Source organism: Engraulis encrasicolus, chromosome 14 (assembly GCF_034702125.1).
Source record: "Engraulis encrasicolus isolate BLACKSEA-1 chromosome 14, IST_EnEncr_1.0, whole genome shotgun sequence".
NCBI classification, from domain to species: Eukaryota; Metazoa; Chordata; class Actinopteri; order Clupeiformes; family Engraulidae; genus Engraulis; species Engraulis encrasicolus.
In genome coordinates, this window is record NC_085870.1 from 5,126,605 (window position 1) to 5,146,062 (window position 19,458).

The 19,458-nt window shown below is 39.5% G+C and overlaps 2 long non-coding RNA genes across 2 annotated transcripts; both read left to right on the plus strand.

Moving 5' to 3' along the window:
* Positions 1-2,648: 2,648 nt before the first annotated feature.
* Positions 2,649-4,129, plus strand: LOC134463065 (uncharacterized). The gene is made up of 3 exons (XR_010037620.1): positions 2,649-2,942; positions 3,341-3,450; positions 3,710-4,129. It is a non-coding gene; the product is annotated as an uncharacterized LOC134463065 (long non-coding RNA).
* Positions 4,130-4,404: 275 nt separating this feature from the next.
* On the plus strand, positions 4,405-7,872 carry LOC134463066 (uncharacterized). The gene is made up of 3 exons (XR_010037621.1): positions 4,405-4,485; positions 4,772-4,840; positions 7,108-7,872. It is a non-coding gene; the product is annotated as an uncharacterized LOC134463066 (long non-coding RNA).
* The last annotated feature ends 11,586 nt before the right edge of the window (positions 7,873-19,458 follow it).

The following is a 19,458-nucleotide window of genomic DNA, read 5'->3' on the forward strand; positions in this document are numbered from 1 at the left end:
TATACTGATAACATTCTACCAGCTTCTATGAAAACAGCCAGAATCTCTCTGATATTAAAGGAGGATAAAGACCCTCAGAGCTGTTCCTCATATAGGCCTATAAGTTTGCTTAACTGCGACTATACAATTATTACAAAAGTTTTGTCTAAAAGACTAGAATCAGTTTTGCCCAAATTAATTAAACTAGATCAAACTGGATTCATTAAAGGGCGTCACTCATCTGACAACACCAGACGGCTATTCAACATTATACATCTTCTAAATAAAGACAAAACACCATCACTATTAGTATCACTTGATGCTGAAAAGGCATTTGACCGCTTAGAATTTTCTTTTCTTTTCTTAGTACTAGAAAAATTTAAGTTGGGTCAGAACTTCATTGCATGGATTAAAGCAATATATGACTCTCCAAATGCTACTGTATATACCAATAGTGTGGAGTCAGCCCCTCTGCAACTAGGAAGGGGCACCAGGCAAGGCTGCCCTCTCTCTCCATTACTTTTTGTCATGGCACTAGAACCATTTGCTGAGAAGATTAGAACTAACCCTCTGATAAAAGGAGTTACTGCACACACACACCATCATACAATTTCACTTTATGCTGATGATACACTATTGTTTATAACTGACCCTTTGTCATCATTGCCTCAGCTACTAGCGGATATTCAAACATTTTCTGAAATTTCAGGTTATAAGGTAAATCTACAAAAGTCAATTGCTTGCCCGCTCAATATTATAAAAGATGATGACATAAAAAAAGAATGCCCTTTCTCTTGGTCAATACATGGGTTCAAATATCTTGGAATACAAGTAACACCTTCTTTAGAAAAACTATTTACGACAAACTACAACTTTTTGTTGGAGGTTTGTCAAAACAAGCTGCAGACTTGGACCACTCTTCCATTCTCTCTCATTGGTAAGATCAATGTGGTCAAAATGAGTATACTCCCTAGGTTTATTTATGCTTTTATTATGTTACCATGTCATGTCCCGTCTTCTTTTTTTAAGCTAATTAATACATCTTTAACAAAATTTATATGGAACAATAAAACACCAAGGGTTAAGCTAGCTACTTTATCTAAATCCTATGTTAAAGGGGGGCTAGGACTCCCTAACTTTCAGTGGTATTACTGGGCCTGCCAGGTAAGAAATATTGTAAGTTGGAAATTAGAAACTAGCACTCTTTGGGTATCACTTGAATCATCAACATGTCATCCATTAGATATTATGTCAACACTTTACATTAAGACTCTACGTCTTCCGACAACTGTAGAAGAGTTACCTCCACTACAAGCTACTCTGAAAGCATGGCAGGACTGTAACCGGTTCCTAGATAAAGATAGTTTGATAAGCGTACATTCTCCCATTGCATTCAACCCAGACTTCTTAGCTCTTTCACAAACAAATTTTCGAAACTGGACACTTAATGGTTTGAAGACTTTTTCAGACATGTTTGACAAGGGTTCTGAGTCTGTGAAGTCATTTGCAGACATCACTAGAGAATATGAAATTCCTAGATCAGATTTTTTTAAGTACTTGCAGGTCCGCCACATCATGGTCCATTTGCAAGAAAAGGGACAACTTAGATTCTGCCCTACAGAACCGGAACAATTCATATCCTCGGCCTCCTCTGTTAAGGGGAAGATATCTCTTTTTTATAAAAAGTTATCTGAAAGATCACAGAACTCTTTTTTGCCCTTGAAATCAATTTGGGAACTTGATCTAAAAAAGAATTTCAGTGAGAAAGAGTGGTTAAGAATGTGTACAGATTTCACCTCTCCCGTGGCTACAGATATTAAAATTAAGGAAAGTAATTATAAATTTCTTTACAAATATTATCTAACCCCAGTTAAGCTTAACAAATTTGATGAAGTAAACTCTCCTCTGTGTAAGAATGTGGAACTGAGCTGGGGACATTTATGCATTTATTTTGGGACTGCAAAGCTGTTTATTCTTTCTGGGAGAAGATTCACGAAGCAATCCAAGATATGTGTGAGTGCACTTTTGATCTCTGTCCTAGGTTGTATTTGTTGAATTATGGGTTGGGAAATGTGTTCCCTTACGCAAAGAAATGTGTTTTTGTAATATTATGTCACTTTGCCAGAAAATGCATACTCATGAATTGGATATCGCAGTCAGGACCGACTCTTTCACAATGGTTAGATCAGATAATACACTTTTTAACGATGGAAGAAAGTATAAACACACAACACCTGAAACAGTTGGATGTCAGGTCTACATGGTCCTTAGTACATAAATACATAGACACAGTAAAACTTACAAACCTAAGTTAAGCATATAGGGTAGACCTCTATGCGAAGTGGGTAGGAATTGTATGTATTTTTTATTTTATTTTTTTGGGTGTTATGTTTGTTTGTTTTTGTTGTTGTTTATTCTTCCTTTTTCTAGTGGACAAGCGCTGTCCACTTTGTGTGATGTTTGTGTGATATGTGTAAAAGTGTAAATAAAAAATAAAATAAAAAGTAAAGACAAAAAACTCATTCTCATCCTCTCCCCTGTCTAGAGCTCAATACTAACTGTCTTTCAGTCAATCACAACAGGGTCGGCACTTTATAACATTGCTCTGGGGTCAAGGGCGGAAGTGACATCATGAGGGACGCACTTTGTTTTGATTTTGCAATGGCGGCAACCACCGGATTGCAGTTGGAGAAAACTACGGACAAAGCACATTTGTAACAGATTAAACGTAAATGTGTGCCGCTTAACATGTTTTAAAGTTATTGTATTGGAATGCTACTGATTTGTAGTTTGTGTACGTTTATTAACATCTGTTTGGTTCGGTTTGTTGTCGCGGAATTACGTGTAGATATCTGTGAGCTATTAGCATCCCATGCAGTAAAGTCAAAACATCGTGCATATCACCGTGTCACATACAACAACTTCATTATCTCGGTGTCTTGCATCATGGAAATTGGCAAGAGGTGAGTGTTACCTAACCATTTCATCTGTTGAAGTAGCTATGTAGTGTCAGAAAGTTGCACTGATAGTTTCTTACCGAATTTAATTCATAAAATAGCACATTACTTACATGCTTTTCAATGCAATGTTGGATATTCCCGGCATGTAGCCTGGTGATGTATTACGTGACATCCGTGTTATAGTGAGCTGACATTGCACGTGTTGTTAATTAACTGTATATTTACTTAAAATGTGCAAAATATATAAGGACAGAGCAATGGCATTGTTAAATTCAGCCTTTAGCTCCAAGCTACAATGACTGTGGCCATCATTAAGCTTATTTGTCAGCTCTCCATCTCTCTTGCATGCAGTGTCCTTCATAGTTTCACTGATAAATAATTGTATTCATTCTCTCATTCAGACTTTTCTCAAAACTATATCTGTGATGGATGGCTTTGAGGGGGATGTACAGGTTGCTATGGAAGACCAATGACCAGTGGTCCCACTACACGCATGAATGGTATTTTGAAAGTAAGCTTTCTCCTAATAATATATACACAGAATGTCACAAAACATTATTGACACTTAACCCATTGCTCATTGAAATGTATGTACCTTCCAAAATATGATACGGGTAAGCATACCCATTAAGCCCATGTACCCTTTATGCCCACTTACTTTGGGGTCAATTTAAAAAGAGGGAATACTTGGATTTTGTTTTTCCATCACCCCATCCAATTAAATGGTTTATTTACTGACAAAATGTTTTTTTATTGCATACAAATCATAGGGCACAAGTAGCTTCAGAATTGAATGGAAAAAGGACTATTGATAAACATTGAGATGAGAGGTACATCTTACCATTTCACAAAAAAGCTATACATATGATTGAACGCTTACCTAGATTTTACAGACATTATTTTTCATGTTGCCAACTTGTCTTTGCATAATTGTTTTCAAATCAGCTGCAGTGTGCATTATTACATTACGTTACACTTAAGCTTAGTTGATGCTTTTTATCCAAAGCAACTTACAGTTATTTATAGGGTATTGGTTACAGTCCCTGGAGCAATGTGCGGTTAGGTGCTTCGCCCAAGGGCACTTCAGCCATCGATGGCGGGATCATAGGTTGGGATTCGAAACTGCAACCCTCTTATCTTAATTCCACCTCACTAACCACTAGGCGCTTTTAGCTACACTATGGTATGAAAATGTGCTTTATAAATAAAATTATTATAATTATTATTATGGCTGCCCTATGGCTGTCCATGCATGAACACAAATGAATGGTAACAAATTGATGGCTGAACATTGTCCTTCAGGATTTGTTTGTAGAGAGAGCAGAATTCATGCTTATTCAGTCACAGCCGGCTGTCCGAAAAAGTTTACGTCTAAACAAAAGTTTAAAAAATGTGTTGAATAATGCTAGTAGTGATTTAACTTTGTTCATTTTTTATGTCAAACTATTCAGGTATGTGAAACACAATGGTGGATGCGCATATTCTAATGGAGGAAGGTGCTAAGGAGACCTGTGCACTTGTCTTACGGTCAGCTCACTCTGTACTGGTCAGTGTTGTATGTATACCACAAATTTACTTTCAGTTTTGACACCTCTGGTACATTCAGGTACATAGCATGGGAACTAATGATTCACACACTGTAGTAACTCCCAGTTTATGATGGCCATCAATTATGGACAACCAAATATCACAGTCAGTGTCGTATGATGTATCTTTAGGTTGAGCACAGTGGAAGTAAACAATATTTCTCAACCTAACCTCATAACTGTAAATCACTTTGGCTAAAAGCGTCAGCTAAACGTAATGTAATCTAATCTCTCCCGCACTTTCAGTACCACTCCTGTAGAATGGCCATGCCAACCTCCCAGCACAGCTATGGAAAGACCATGGGCACATAACAGGTAAGCTTCCTCACACAATGGTTGCTCAATAACCTTCTTTTTTTCCTGAAGCTTAAAGGGAGACTGTCCCATTTTTGGAAATAAGCTTATTTTACACCTCCCCTATAGTTAAATAATAGGGTTTTACCATTCTCCTGTACTTTCAACCGTTCTCTGGGTATGGCAGTGCAAATTTTAACTCCAAGCTAGCAGTTAACATTGAGTCCTATGAGACCAGTTAGCCGCCAGCTGGTCTCATAGGACTCAATGTTAACTGCTAGCATGGAGGTAAAATTTGCACTGCCATACTCAGAGAACGGTTGAAAGTACAGGAGAAAGGTAAAACTCTATTATTTACTATATTTACTCTATTATAAACTATTTAACTCAAGGGGAGGTTTAATATGAGCTTATTTCCAAAAATGGGACAGTATCACTTTAAGTTAGGTTGACTTGTCAAGTTACCTACAGTGTTTTTCACAGGGTAATGTAACCCCTCATATAGCACTTGTTTTTCATGATTCCATATTTTTTGATTCCATACCATGAACACGCAGAAAAATAATTATAACAAATTAATGCAATATAGTCACATTAGGTAAGAGGAGGAGATATAGTGCATAAGTTAGGGGTGATATCAAAAACAAGGCTTAAGTTAGAGGGGTATGCTGGAGAAAAAGGGTTGAGTAACACTGGCCTAGGCTGCCTGTTGATGGCTCACCCGTGAGGCAGTCCTCAGCTCTCCACCAGTGTCAGTGCTCAGTTCACCTCGCGCCACCTTGTGGTAAGCCTTGAAATAGCTGCGAACAAGCAGCGAGTGAACAAACCAACATGTGAACAAACCAACACACAAACTCAGGCGAGCACATAATCGTCTAGGCCAGTGTTACCATTACATCCTATTATTTGTAGTTATGATTGTATGTGTTCTAACCTTCTGCCATGTAATCTCAATGGTAGAAAATATATATACTTTTTTTTCTACTTTACTTATGGTAGGACAGTGATGGTGGTGACAGGACGCAAGTGGAGAGAGAGATACGGGGAAGGGCCGGCAAAGCACCCGGGCAGGGCATCGAACCCGGGTCAGCCGCATGGTAGATGAGTGCCCTACTGTTTGGCCATGACAGGGCCGGAAAATTAATTTGATAATTAATAATTATGGAATCAAAACCATTAAGTACACGTGGCCCGATGACATCACGATAGTAATAGGAACGATGTCGGTTTGCTTCGATTTTGCCCCAGCTTGCGAGTTGAACATTGTTGTAGCTTTCATATGAGTGACTTCTGAAGCCAATGGATTAATTGAAAGTAAGGTTATAAGCTGTTGTTCCAAACAGATGGATAGGCGACAAAACTTTTGGAGACAGCTGTAGATGAGGAAAAAATGGTACCCTTCATCAATTTTGCTTAACATTTCTCTGATTACAGTGCCAGAACATCTTTACAGGTTGGAACCTTGCCATTGGCCATTTTTCTTTAACTTCCACCGCAGATATTGTGGGATTTGAGTTCCAGATTATTTTGTAGGCCATGACACTTGACCTCATGCGTTTTATCTTCAAATAATGTCTTCCCAGGTTTTGCTCAATGAACAGGTACATTACCATTTCAAGAAATGATTCCATCATCCCTAAGCATCATTTCAGCTGATCGGAACAGAAAATTGTAAAAATGTCAACATAAACTTTAATAGTCATTGAAAAGGAACTGTCAACCACCTCCCATCACCTGAGGCAAATGGGCTTTGCATAGAGAAACATTCACTGAGTGCTGTCTGGTGCATGTCTGAACGACAGGTGATTCCATACTTTTTGCCAGGGGCTGTAATACGGCCCTCGGAGGACTTTTACGGCCCTTGCAAGAATTTGAAGTGAAAAAAAGGTTCCCCACCCCTGCCCTAGACACACACCTATGATGCCAACTTGAACACCCACATCACCATCATGCATTAAAGTGGTAACTAACAGTATGGTTGAGCTAAGGCTAGCAGAAACCGCTGACCTTTGTGCAAGAACACAAAGTCTTTGCCACCAAGTGCTTTGTCTTCTTTTACCAGAGGGGTCAAACTTCTTTCCATAAATCAAGTAGATTTGGACTTAGTCTATGCATGCTGTGGTTGCTCACATTGTTTTGGTGGTAGATGTTATAGATATATGTTGTTGGAAACTGAGTAGACATGAAAATGCATTTGCCTAAATACAGCATCAAGTCTGTGCATTTTCATGTACCTCATTGACGTTGTTGTTGTGATGCACATATTAAAATATCCTTCTGCTTTACAGTTTGTTGGACCAACCATCCTCTCCTGCTACACCAATGTATCAGCGGACGCTACACAGACGCTACACAGACAGGCCTTCATGCACTCTCGACTGCTAAGGGCAAGGGCACCGGACCACTTGCGCTGTGCTCCTATGAAAGCCAACATATCACCCCACCACCTTACCGCTATTAGTTCATCATGTTTTCCCCTCAATGTTTTTGACTTCATCTGATTTGGTATTGCATGTATGTTGAATGTATGCTTAAGCGGTGGCCTAGTGGTTAGAGAGTTGGTCTTTCAATCTAGGAGTTGCAGGTTCGAATCCCCCCTGACCTCTCCCTACATCTCCATCCATGGCTGAAGTGCCCTTGAGCAAGGCACCTAACCCCACATTGCTCCAGGAACTGTAACCAATACCCTGAAAAATAATAACTGTAAGTCGCTTTGAATAAATGAAGGCGTCAACTAAGTGCAATATAATGTAATGTAAAAGTAGCTAGTTCTGGCCATGTAATATTTAACACCTGAGAATAAAGAGAAGAACAAATTATGAGTAACACATTTACAGCCTACACAGTACAGCAACAGTGAGTTCAATAGGAGATAAAATGGGAGGAAGGAACTATGCATCATCTACTGGAAATCAACACAAGAGTTTTACACAGTTGTGAATAATGCAACATCTGCAAAGTTCAAGATATATGCCTTGCATGCCTTTATTTTAGTAGCATGACTTTTCAAATCATAATTCACCTATATAGCCTAACATTATAGATTTTTGAAATAAATAAATGAATTACATCAAGTTGTTTCTCCTTGCATTTTGTTTTTTAAAAAACAATTGTTACAATTCATGTGGAAAGGACGTTTCCCACTTTGAATTTGATACAATGATTAAACCCTGAGTCATTGCTCCTTGCATTTTGTTAAAAATAATCCCAACATAATCAAGAGACTGTGTTAAGGTCTTAATGCAAGGTGATTCCCCTCTGCATATAATAGTAGCTTGGATTGTAGCCTCACTGGTAGCACATAACACACCTTGTATTACCGGTATGCATGTCTTGATGGATACATGCCCGAGATCAAGGCGGACTGGCGCTAAGGTGGGTCACATATTTTTAAAAACAAAGTTTATTGTGTTAAAGATATAATCAATGCATTATTTAAGTGTTTTCGCTTATGTTAACAAACGGGTTGCTAACGCGAAATTACGTCTACTGGTTGGGTTCAAAACGTAGGCTAGTAGGCTACAAAAGTACACATATTTTTCCCCCAAAGTAGGCTACTTAAGAACTACAAAGTACTACTCAATTAAAATACCTGATTATATGTTATGTGTTACTTTCCACCCCTAAAAAGATGACTGTTTTGTTTTTAATGACGGGTTTGTTTTAGTTGAAGTCCCTGAGTCTGCGCACTGTGGCACTAAAGAACTTCCGGTATGCTTGACCCCAGAGCAATCTTAAAAAGTGCCCACCATCACAACAGGTGCAGCCAATGAAGTGTTCCATTTCAACTGTCACTGTCTCAAGATTCTATTCTTAACGAGCAGGTGCGAGGAACCATTCTAGAAGTCTATTGTTCAGCTCTGCATTGCAATGTAATATAGTCTTGCTGGACTGTGCATGACAGCTAGCTGCTTGGCTTAGTGGTAATGCATGCTGCTGGGTTAGAGATATGGAGGTTGAGGGTTTGAAGCCCACCCGAAGCCGTGTTGATTTTCAAAATTATATCATATGCAGTGTTCCTTGGCCAACTTAAAATGCCATGTATGTCATTTATTATCAATGGCAAATGTGCTGGATTAGAGATATGGAGGTTGAGAGTTCGAATCCCACTTGAAGCGATGCTGATTTTCAAAATTATATCATATGCAGTGTTCCTTAGCCAAGTTAAAATACCATGTATGTCATTAAGTATCGATGGCAAATGTGCTGAATTACAGATATGGAGGTTGGGGGTTCGAACCCCAGTCGAAGCCATGTTGATTTTCAAAATTATATCATATGCAGCGTTCCTTGGCCGACTTAAAATGCCATGTATGTCATTTAGTATGAATGGCAAATGTGCTGAATTACAGATATGGAGTTTGGGGGTTCGAACCCCAGTCGAAGCCATGTTGATTTTCAAAATTATATCATATGCAGTGTTCCTTGGCCAACTTAAAATGCCATGTATGTCATTTAGCATGCATGGCAAATGTGCTGAATTACAGATATGGAGGTTGGGGGTTCGAACCCCAGTCAAAGCCATGTTGATTTTCAAAATGATATCATATGCAGTGTTCCTTAGCCAACTTCAAATATCATGTATTGTATGTCATTTAATATCAATCGCAAAGGGGCTGTATTACAGATATGGAGGTTGTGAGTTCGAATCCCGCTCGAAGCCATGTTGATTTTCAAAATTATATCATACGCAGTGTTCCTTAGCCAACTTAAAATACCATGTATGTCATTTAGTATATCCCCAAAATGCAGAGCTACAACACTTTCAAGATGGCTGAATCCAAGATGGCTGAATTGTTTGGCCCATAACTTCTGACTGGGTGGATGGAGTTTTTCCAAGATTTCTTTTAGCTCTGTTTTCTCAATAGTACTTTGTTTCATCTCTGCCCCAAAAGGCAAGCCCGCTTCCAGCATTTTCTGTGAGAATGCATTTCTAGTTTATGTTAATCTATGTCTATGAGTAGAAGGGTATTGTAGTCAAAGCCGGTTCTGACCTCCATGGGGCCCTAGGCAAAAATATGCCAAGGGGCACCCATAAAGCGTGCAACCCCCCACCCCCCAAAACGAGAACCACAGACACAAAATTGGCTGACCCCTAGTAGGCTAGGCTCCACTTTCTTTGCTATAGAAAATTCAACCATTTTATTGCAGTTTCTTCAGTAGGTCAATGGGCTACCACTCACCATTTGTGTTGTAGCCAACATTTTTGCAACTCAGCACATTAGGTACATGTAGCTAGTTATTTAAAGCTAAGATACTGTTGATGTAAATGATACAATTTCACAATACATTGAACAAACATTTTAGACAATATTAGAAAAAAAAGAACATAAAAAAAGTTCCTCATCTAGGTTTTTGGTTCACCCAGAAGAGATTATTCAAACTGATCAGAAACCTGCAGGATAGAAGGAGGGCAAGTGAGCACTACAAAGCAAGTTTCATCTAGTATGTTTCTGATTGGAGAAATCTGCTCTGCTGCAAATGCTACACTTTGCAACCGTCCCCACCCCACACATAGGCTAACCACAACAAACATCATAATTCACAAAGCATCAATTTGTGGGCCTATAGCTGCGAGAGGAAATAAATCGCTTACTTTTTGTCGTTTAGTCACTTCTGCGGCGTAATTGCCCGTATATCCGTGGAGCCTAATCTGCTGACATTCAATGTTGACTACTTATAGCCTAGCATATATGCCTTGGGTAGAAACTAATTCGTTAATCCTGCTAGCCTCTTTGAAATTCGTTATGATATTACAAATTCGTAGTTTACTTTTCCGTACACAGCTGTATAGTGCCTCTGCAAAATTTGACTGCTCAAGATAAAGTCTTGACAACATGCACTTTGTCCAGGCCATAAAAGGTGGAGGTGGACACATGGCGTTTCTTCACACGCTGCTCTGGTTAGGCATACGCCAGCTGAGGAAGGATAGATTAGGGGAATTTTCCCAGACCCAAAGCAATGCATTTCACTCTAGTGGTGACATAGCAGTTGCCCACATGCTTTAGGCCTACTTTTTTCCCATCAATTGATGACGGCTTCGAAACGACGTGTAAAACGATTATTGGTAAAATATTTGCCAAAATGTAAATTGCTGTTGCAAGTTAGGCTACTGTTCAATTTCTGTTAGGCTACATCATTTGAGGGTGAAAATGCTGGGTAGGCCTAATTTGAAAATGCTGGGTAGGCCTAAATTGAATTAAAAGAATAGTAGAAGCATAGACATAGATTAACCTATGTTAATCTATGTCTATGAGTAGAAGGGTATTGTAGTCAGAGCCGGTTCTGACCTCCATGGGGCCCTAGGCAAAAACATGCCAAGGGGCCCCGATAAAGCGCTCAACCCCCCACCCCCCCAAAACGAGAACCACAGACACAAAATTTGACTCAAATCAAGCTTAATTAAAAAGTCTCCCTTTCTGCGCTCTTCAGACAAAAACATCAATTATGTCATCATAACAGATTGTGAACATGTAGACAACGTGGCTGTACTGAACATGCGACTACCTCATCAGCTGTAGGTGTACCTGGCTCATCTGTGTACTACCTGAACATTGTGCTGGCCCTCCACTGGCTGACTGACTGGAGTCTGAGCTGGTCAGAAACTTAAGCATAGCGCCTGTAAAATATAAATAAGGCTTCAATTAATTTAGCTCCATCAAATTGTTTGCATTTAAAATTAACATATTTTATAGCCTGCCCCCTAGTAAAAAAGCCACTCCTTCTCTCTCTCACTCCCTCCTCCTCCGTTGCTTCGACTGCACGGACGTCTTATCAAAAATCTTAAGCGCCTGTCAAAACCAAAACCAATGTCTGTGTATGTTGATATTTGCCATAGCGCGCCGGCTAATAAATAGTCCGTCAACAATGTCTTGTCAGAAAAACATCATTCATGTCATGTCAGGTCAAGTCAAACATTTATTTCTACGTCATTGACACCATAACATCTGTATAATGTGGAATCCTATTCCTATAAAAATTATGCTTGTTTAGTGGTAAAAACTACCTTCATTTGTCACCTCTCAATCACACATTTTCTATGTTCCACATTCTGCATCACGGATCATGATCCCAATCAACACCAATTTTTTTTTCCTTTTGTCATTTCCAACAGCTCCACAAAAGTGTAGCCAAATGTGTTCATTACTGCCCTTTGAGTTATCCAGCTGACAGACAGACAGACAAAAAAAAAAAAAAAAAACAATGTGACCGAATACATACAACAACAAAAGTCAACGTGGTGGAAACATCAGCAGGCCTATGTAGCATTAGACACTATATGACATTTACCATACAATCTATTTAGACTACCAGAATGTCTGGCTGCACTTCTGCACCAGATGATGATAAACTCATCACTCCTGTCATTTCCAGTATGGGGATATAAAAGATATAAAGGGGACATTATGTGCATGTCCATGTCCATGATGTTCAGCAGATAAACAGGTTAGAGCAGGTCTCATGTCAGCTGTGTTGAGCTTCGTCCTCCCTCTGTTGGAAGCAGCTTCTGGGGGAATATCTTCACACCTGTCCTTGTGTCTGTCTGACATCTCAGTGTGCGAGTGCAACCTCCCAAAGTGTATGCGGGACAATGAATAATGAAAGCTATGCAATATCTGTGTTTCTCTCTATCTCTCTTTGTGGGTTTTTTCAAGGCGTTATGATGTTTTTATTATATCCCCGAAATGCGGAGCGTTGGGGATGTAATGGTTTTGCTTGCGCCGCCGCCGCGTCCGCCGCCGCCGCGTAAGGTCTTTCGTGTTAACGCGATAACTTTTGAATGGATGTTTGGATTTGTCCCAGATTTTTTGGGTGAATGCTCTAGGGCAGGTTCATGAACTGATTCGAGTTTGGAGGTCAACACTTTCAAGATGGCTGAATTCAAGATGGCCGAATTTTTGTTTGGTCCATAACTTCTGACCGGGTGGATGGATTTGTCCCAGATTTGGTGTGTGAATGCTCTAGGGTAGTTTCATGAACTGCTTCGAGTTGGGAGGTCAACACTTTCAAGATGGCTGAATTCAAGATGGCCGAACTTTTGTTTGGTCCATAACTTCTGACCGGGTGGATGGATTTGTCCCAGATTTGGTGTGTGAATGCTCTAGGGTAGGTTCATGAACTGATTCGAGTTTGGAGGTCAACACTTTCAAGATGGCTGAATTCAAGATGGCCGCATTATTGTTTGGCCCATAACTACTGACCGGGTGGATGGATTTGTCCCAGATTTTGTGTGTGAATGCTCTAGGGTAGGTTCATGAACTGATTCGAGTTTGGAAGACAACACTTTCAAAATGGCGGAATTTTCATTTGGCCCATAACTTCTGACTGGGTGGATTGATTTGCCCGGTACCCTACTAACAATTTTTAGTTCTACGAAGGTTCCTGGAACACAAGCCCTTGGTTCCAGTTTAGTTCTGGGTACGTCCCCAGAGAGTCATGTTTGGTTATTTTTCCGTTCTCACTTGGTTGGCAGGAAAGTTTAATTTTCGTTCCTAGAATGTTATATGTGTAGTTCCCATTCCGTTCCCTTATTGTTCTCTCACCCTCACTTTATTCCTGTTCATGTCATGTTTGTTCCCTTGCCGTTCCCATATGGTTCCCTTAACCTTGTTGGTTGCATATTTGGTTCCTTAGACATGCTCCTGATGTTCCCCCAACCTTATTTATTATTGTGAATGTGTTTTGGTCCTGCCCCACTATCTCTCACCATAGTTGAGGTACCCTGATCATGGTACTTTAGCACCTCCCATCCTCCACCATGACTGAAACACCCTGCGCCTGACATCAGTTTGTCAAACTGCTCTCTTAAAATAGTGTTTACAGTAACTGAAAACATATATGATGTCTATATTGTATATATAAGTCTATGCCTCACTGTACCACACTGTGAGAGAAATATCAGCCGAGCATGTATGAACACAATCTAGTGGAGATTAATACCAAATATTTTCTTTAATGAAGTTAAAAGATAACCATACCATCTACATCGAGTGCACAATGGAGCAAGCAATGTAACATATGTTGTTGCTGAGCTCACAAAGCAAGGCACAAGATGTAGCTAACAAATGCCAAAAGCGCTAATAGCTTGTTTGCAAAGCAGGTAAACAAGCGCTATGCTGTGCCATGCTGACCAGCCAACAGGCAGGCAGGCAGGCAGGCAAATAACTAAAGCACTCTGACAGTCCAGGTTTATATACAGGCTCAAGAGTACCATGTGACCAGATTGATTAGGAGTCTTCCAGGTGCAAGCAATTGAGTCATGATATACCAGCCCTAAGTAATTAGGTTTGGCCAGGCGCTGATGGACAGATTGGTTGTGAGGGGCCTGCTTGTTACCGGCAAAGGTGTAACAAGTTCTCAAGCTATTTCTTTCACTCACCACATCTTTTTTGTGATGTTGTGTGCACAGCCAAACCTTAGATCAACCCAACCAAGTTGATTAAATCTGGAGGAAATACTGTTACTAATATGTAGACGTATATGATTTAATCATCATTGCTTATGCTCTGAACAACACAGTATAAACAAAGTTGGGGGAACATCAGGAGCACGTCTAGGGAACCAGACGTGACCAGACCTATAATGTAACCATCAAGGTTATGGGAACCATATGGGAACGATGAGGGAACAAACATGAAAAGCAATTAAGGTACGGTGAAAGAACGGCGAGGGAATGGAATGGGAACCATACATATATCGTTCTGGGAACTTAAATTAAACTTTCCTGGCAACCCAGTGAGAACCAAAACAGAACCAAAAATGACGTATCCGAAACGTATCCAGAACCGAACCAGAACCAATGGCTGCTTGGTTTTTACTGTAACCAAAGGGAACGTTTCTAAGTGGTAGATTTTGGTTTGGTAATAACCCCAACCTTTAGAGAACCAAAAGTCAAACGTTCTCTTTACGTTCTCTGTTACTAGGGTAGATGTTGAGGCAACCTGAACCTATATTTGTCTTGAACTGATACAAAGATTATTATCCAGAGTCTCCTCGCAGCGCAGTAATGAACTCTGCCAATCCCGCTTACATTGAGCTTTTCGGTCACTTACGCGTCCACTGATTTCAAGAATGCGACGCATGTATTTGTGCATGGCAACCTCACGTCTTATCTGGCCCATCAGTGAGACATTCTTCAGAATCATTCCGAAGGAAAAGCATTGCAAGAGGTATGGGTTTTAAAACGAAATTTGTGCGTGCTTGGCTACACTGTAAAAACTGCCCGTTGAAATTACGGCAAAAAACTGTCAAATTGCAACAGTCAGTGACCGTAAAATGTAAAACAGTTTATCTCTGTACTAAATACGGCAAGCTACTATTAAGTCAAAAAGCGCTACATAACTTTATTTTTGACAGGTGTCATATGTAGAAAATACTGGACTGTTCTCTGTAAACGAAAATATTGGAAAATACCGTTAAGTGAGATGAAGTAGTCAAGAAACGGTACATAACTTTATTTTTCACTGGTGTCATATGTAGAAAATACTGAACTGTTCACTGAAAAGAAAATATTGGAAAATACCGTTAAGTGAAGATGAAGTAGTCAAGAAACGGTACATGACTTTATTTTTCACTGGTGTCATATGTACACAGCAAATTTGTCAGAGTTAGATTGATCAGAGTTAGATTGGTGTTAAGCCAAAATCTAAACATCAAGAGTTGCAGCAACACTACACAGTGTTATTTGACTCCTCTGGATCGGAGTTGTTGAGCTAAGAGAGCTAGAGAGTTAATGTGTAACTCCCTAGAGAGTTGAAAACCATGCCTCCCCAAATTTCAAATGTTTTTGCAACATGAGCAGCCATTTTTGTTGAGTCCCCTATAAGTGAACCAAACTCAATCCTCTGTTAGTGAACCAAATTGTGAACCAACAGACAAAGAACTCTGTTCTGCTTTTCTTCACATTGTGTATACTACAAAAAGTAGGTGCTCTTTCTGGCCGTGTTAGGATTGTTGTCCTCTTTTTGTCCAATAGATCTCTTGTGATTGCACTTGTTCCAGGTTTAACTTATACTAATAGGCTGGTTGTAACAGGCAGAGTTTGATGTCAACATGCTATTTGATTAGTAGCCATCAATGAATATTAACTTAGAGTACAACCCTCTGCATGTGTTCTAGTTCATCCTGCGCAAAATTCTCCACCGCAATCATTTTTTCCCTTATTGGACTTTGAGGCTTTGCCATCAGATTTTTGATTGAGAGGCAAATTGACACAGAATATCCTTTTTTACATTCCTCCTACCCAACAGAAAGCAATGGAGGTTATAATGAATTAAATATTAATTACTCCACAGAAAACAGATTGCCTGTCTGCTTGGCCCCAGGTGCCTCCCCGCTGTAGATTCCCAATTGTAATCAACAGTGAAACTGACTAAACTGTACAACAGTTAAGGGCTACAAATGGCAACACTTTGCACAGTTTGCAGTAATTCACTGTGACTTATATATTTATCTAACAGCCTACAGTTTAGCCTCATTTAATGTGTAAAATATACCTATAGGCTAGTATAATTTGAAAAAGTCTACCTGGGACAGTAATCCCTTGATTCAGTCTCTTAGAAGTAGCCCAGTCTATTTGAAACTGTCATTCTACCCCATCCAAATCAATCTGTCAATCAATTCCTGACCTCACCTGAGTGCTAAGGGCTGTCATGCTCTTTACCCCATAGCGGCCGCGAACGGCCGTGCTGTAACTCCCCATAGCGGCCGTGGACGGCCGCTCTTACATCATTGATAAATACAAGCCGACCGTCAACTTCTAAAGCTAAAATACAATAAATACAACAAATGTAGACCCTTTTCTGTCTTTTTTCATGAACAAAAGCATATGTTTGTATTTGATTATTTTTATATATTTTTGAATTATTATGAGATGTGCCAGTTGACGCTGCATTTCTGCGAACAGCTGTTCAGTTTAAAATAGATGTGGACCGACGGCGTTTTCCTTCAATGAACACAATCAGACAATCTCTACAGCTTAAATACAACTAATAACATCTCAGATCCCATTTGGTGTTTTTCCCATTATCAATTTGTCTGTATTTGATTACTTTTAGAAATCATTTTATCACGAGATGTAAGCTACCAGTCTGCGCTCGGCAGCTGGTTCAGCTGATATGAATACAGCCGCATTTCAATAGCCTACAGTTTATCACTCGATCTGGCCATGGCAGTTGTATAATAGTTGGACTTGTGATACTTAAATCCTTCATACAACTATAGCCCAGCATACGAATAAATTGACTGTTCAAGCTTTGAAACGCACAACGCAAATATTTGTGTTCATGATGTGTGACCGTGGTAGCCAAGCTACAAGTAGCCTACTACCTAGAGGTAGCCTACCGCAATTTCGGCAGAAGTTTCTGCTCATCTGCTGAACAACACTCATGTTAGTCTATTCACTACAACATCAAACCACTTTATAGATAATTGCTGCCTTTTCCACGCTGCACATAAGATTCAAAATATTATTACAGGCTCCGAAATTACCCCAGGGAAACCGTGACGCAAACTACAGTGAAAGGTGTCAACAGCGCAGAGTAGGGATTTCCATTTGACATGCACTAAGTCATCGCAAGTGCTGGAAGATGATCTTCCCATGTTGGGCTGTGATTACAGCGATTTGAGTGATACATGCCACGTTCAGAATAAAATAATACCACTGTGAATCCTTTCCACAGATGTCAAGTTGATAACTTAGTTCGGCGCTAACTTCCACTTACACCTCAGACACTGACGTTCCCAGCTTCAACAAATTGCTATACAGAGATAGTTTGGAGAAGTTTACATCAGTCAGTCTTTCTTGTCCTGTCTTATATTCATACAATACTTTGGTGTAGAGTCAGTGTTTAGTCCAAGCAAGGGTTATTAGCTAGCTCAGTGCAGTTATCATTCCTGGCTAATCCATAGCTCACCAACTACAAATGTAAACAAAACGTGAATGAATGCACGTCATCTGTTTCATCAGGGGGTGTTCCCATTTGTTTGACCTCTGACCTTTTGTGATTAGATAGATAGATAGATAGATAGATAGATAGATAGATAGATAGATAGATAGATAGATAGATAGATAGATAGATAGATAGATACTGTAGACTTATTTTTTGTGTTGGCTAATGTAGCCTATTCACTAACTCTGTTTACCAGGCCTATTTGGACATAGTAGGCCTAAGTACATCATAGGGCCTATATTATTGTTAGGCATATTATTATTATTATAATTATTATTATTATTATTATTATTATTATGGTTTTCTAAGTGTTACAAGTCATAGGCCTAAATAAAATTGAGAAAATTCCATATCTGCTACCTTTTGGGAACTATTTTCAAATGAATATAGACTCACTTCTCAAATGTGTGACAGTTTTTTTTTCTTAAATGTAATAGTTTAAGTCTAATTCACAACCTGGCCAAATTAAAACACATTTGACAGTCATATGCAGTATAATTACAACCTTTTTAATGGGGCTAAATTTCTATTTAAGTCAAAAGGAGTGGAGTATATCAAATCACTACCCACATTTTTTACCATTTCATCTGCATGAATGGCAGTCTATGGAAATTCTGAAAGCTTTGTTGTCAATGAATTATATATCATCATAAAGAGTGTTTTCCCACCTTTAATATGAATATAACTTGCAATTGACGATTCTCAGTACTTTTGAAGTTATTATTCACTATTTAAAGTGTCACTTAAATCACCCTTTTTTCTTGGAACTCCCAGGAATCAGGGGCATTATTGTAACATTCTATTGGGGTATAGAGGGTTAACATACTGCCTGCACCTGCCAAATGCTTCATCACTCGGGTCACATGGTTCACTTGAACATGTATTTAAATCGGGACTGTTGCATTGTACTGCTCACTGGTTGCTAGCTAGCTAGCTGGCTGGCTGGCTGTAAGGTAGGCCAGCCGCCTGGCCTGCCCTCACCTGGCCTGGCCTGGCCTACATTGTAAGCGTGGCTGTATGGCTTGCTAACTAGCTTGTTTGTTAACTTGCTTGCCCTGCTAGCGGTGGCTTTCATTTTCCTTAAGGTTATTTTCAGGCCTTTTTAAAATAAAGAATGCATTTGCTTACCCTTCATTGATGATACTAGACTGGTCCACCTGCCAGCACTAGACAATCTGGCAATTTGGCATTTATTTAGGTATCTAATTAGGTTGAGGTTAATTGGACTCCAGTGAGTATAATGCGTCCAATCAGTTGTCTGATTGTAACTCTATAATTGGACTCAGCTTAGTATAATCAGTCCAATCAGTTATCTGATTGCAACTCTATAATTGGACTCACCTGAGTATTATCAGTCCAATCCACCCCCCCCCCCCCACACACACACACACAGACACCTTCATTCACCTTATTAGCCCCCCTCACACAGAAACACACACACTCACACACACATTCACTTAGCCTAATACCCCCACCCCCCCTTAACAGTACAATACTTTTTTTAATGGTAAAATACTGCAAAAATCTCAGCGTTTTAAAATGTAAACACATTTTTTTGATGTACATGAGGGGAAACTTTTACCGTAATTTAACGGTATAGTTTTGATATCTACTAATACCATTACTTCACCGTTAAAATATCATATCATTTTTTACCGTAATTTATTTAACGGCACGTTTTGGCAACCA